Here is a 3,281-nt window from a genome sequence, read left to right on the forward strand (position 1 = left end):
GGAGTAAAAACAACTACATTGGTCATTCTGTCTTGCTGAAGGTTATGTTTTAAAATACATGTATGATATTTCTAAAATGTTCAGAAAATTCTTGCTTAGTTCTAAAACTGAACATTAAATGAGTGCATTTTTAAAGCATAATAAAAATCTTATATTTTAAAATACTTGAGCAACAAATTCAATACATGTACTAGAACATGTAAAGAAAAGAAAGATGAATTAATGGATTTTTGTCCCTCTTAGACTGAGCAAATGGTTATGGGGTGGATTAATATATATCTGTACTTACTCTCTGAAAATGCTAATTGTACTTCATTCTCTGTTGTTTCTGTAATAATCTGTTGTCTATTATTTTTTCAGTATGAAATTGCTAAAAGAAGAGACTGACAAACAGGAAAAGAGATGTACTGATGTGGATTTATTTTCATCTTTATTTATTTATATTGGTATACATAAGGATACAAACTGAATATTATGGACTGGATAACTAGGAGGTTACTATAAGACCATCCTTCCTTCACATTGTGCTATTATTGTTTATACATAGAAAATATGGCATGGACAAACGAAGTTTGGAAGCACTTGTTTTAATATAAAAGACACTCACTTATGGGAGAAGGGTGGAAGTCAGTGGGAAGTAGCCAAGTGAACAAAAGATATGTTATGCCTTTATGACTTTAAATTAATGATTTCACCTGCAGGGTTCAGTGTGGAATCAAAAGCTAATTGACTAAAGTACTACTAATTGGTTCAAATGTTAATGAATCTTGAAAATGGTCAGGCTTACTCAGTGCTATGTTTCATGGTATTGTAAATTGGCCTTTTAAATCATTTTACAGTAATGATTCATTGTTTTTTCAGATGTCTATGTACTTTAAATATATTTAAGAGGTTAATATCTCAGCATTTACCAGTCATAGGAATGTGCTTCTTGTAAATTCTAATACATTTAGAGTTTATCCTTTATGGATGGTCATTTAGAATAAAGCTAAAAAGAAGTGGTCAACCATACTGTATAAATTGTTATCACTAAGGCAGTTACTAAAGCACTTTCATACTTAATAGAAGAAGTAAACATTCAAATAGGATTGCACAAATAATACACCAAGGAATAGATTTATGGTACAAAGGTAATGTAATGAGCCAGGGTGGACAGAAATGATGTATGACTTGGTGATTGCTAAATTGATTTTACAAGATAGCAGGAATAAAATATATTAATTGTATATTAGCTGTATCTATGTAAATAATTATAATTATAAATTGTCCACTATGTTTTATGCAAAATTTTAAATTTTCTAATATGTGCTGATTGTCAGCTTTATTTGGTCTTTATAAGTAAACAGAAATTCTTCAATTTATATGATAGCATTTATAGGATTTTGATGATACATATCTGTAGGTGCCATTATTACAAGCCACAGAAAGTATATGAAAATTATTTTGAAATAAAAAATAAGCATTTACTTTAAAGAATATTAACACATATTTCTTTATTTGATATTCAAATATTGATTGAAAATAGATAAAATAGGTATTTGTAATCTTGTATAAACTATAATAAACATCTCTGCTTTAATAAGTATCTGAATGTCTTTTTTTTTTAATTAAGTAGGACTTCATGTTGTCACTGTAAACTTTAACCCATCAATACTCAGCTTTTTAATGTCTTTGGATTATTACTATTCCAAGGTATCTACAGTGATTTGCTTTGAATTTAGTTTGGTTTGTTTTATATTATTTTTAAAATTAAAAGGTTGCTCTTTATTTCTTCCTACAATTCTTTTTATTTTTATAGTTTTTTCCTCTCAGCTTCAAATTATCCATTCTCTTGACTTTCCAGTGTGTTCCTTACATGCAAAAATTTTTCACCCTACAAAATTTTACTTAAACTAAGGAATACTAACATAAATAATAGAATTCATTTCAGAAGTAACCCAAAAATTGCCCCAAGTTGCAATTTTATTCCATTTAAAACATACTTAAAAATCTATTGGCTATTAGCCCTCTATCGGATGCGTAGTTACTGAAGATTTTTTCACAATCTCTAGGTTGCCAATTTGTCCTATTGACTATGTCCTTAGCCTTACAGAAGCTTTCCAGTTTCATGAGGCCCCATTTATCTTGATCTTAGAGTATGAGCTATTAGAGTTCTGTTTAGGAAATTTCTCCCTGTGCCAAAAGTTCAAGGTTCTTTCCAACTTTATCTTCATTAGATTCAGTGTATCTGGTTTTTTGTTGAGTATCTTGACCCATTTGGACTTGAGCTTTGTGTAAAATGACAGTGATGGATTTATTTTCATAGGGAACTACCTTAGATAATATTCCCTATAGTGGGGAGAGGGAACTTGTAGAGCCCAACTCCAGCAGAAAGACAGGGCATCAGGTGAGGGATGGGGTTGCCATCCCACAGTCAAAAACTCTGACCCATAATTTTTACTGTGTGAAAGAACTACAGGGACAATAATTTAGAAGAGTCTGAGGAAAAGGAGGTCTGATGACGGGCCCAAAGAGGAATCTACCTCAAGGGGAGCCCTCAAGGCCTGACACTATTACTGAGGCTATGGAATGCTTACAAAAAGGGGCCTTTCATGGTTGTCCTCCAAAAGATCCAACAAGCAGCTGAAAGTGTCAGATGCAGATATTTACACTCAACCAATGGACAAAAGCTATTGAACCCTGTGATTGAATTAGGGAAGAGCTAGCAGAAGCTGTGGAGGGTGACCCTGTAGGAGGAACAGGAGTATCATTTAACCTGGACTCCAGAGGTCTGTCAAACACTAGACCACCAACCAGACAGCATACACCAGCTGATATGGGGCCCCCAACACATATACATTAGAGGACTGCTGTGTCAGCATTCAGTCAGAGAAGAAGCACCTAATCCACAAGAGACTGGAAGTCCCAGGGAATATGGAGGTCTAGTGGGGCTTGGGGGACATCCTCATGGAGATGGGAGGAGACAATTGGAGGAGGTATGGGATGTGGAACAGTCAGAGGGTGGACTCAGAGGGGGATAAAATCTGGAGTATAAAAAAAATTAAATAAAATTAAGAAAAAAGCCTTAGGAAAGAATTGATTATCTATCTCTATCTCTATCTATCTATCTATCTATCTATCTATCTATCTATCTATCTATCTATATCTATGTAATATCTATATCTATGTAATATCTATTATCTATATCTATATAATATCTACATAATATCCACATAATATCTATATAATATCTCTATCTCTATCTCTATCTCTATATCTATATCTATATCTTCTGAGCATGT

The sequence above is a fragment of the Mus pahari genome, chromosome 5 (assembly GCF_900095145.1).
Source record: "Mus pahari chromosome 5, PAHARI_EIJ_v1.1, whole genome shotgun sequence".
Taxonomy (NCBI): Eukaryota; Metazoa; Chordata; class Mammalia; order Rodentia; family Muridae; genus Mus; species Mus pahari.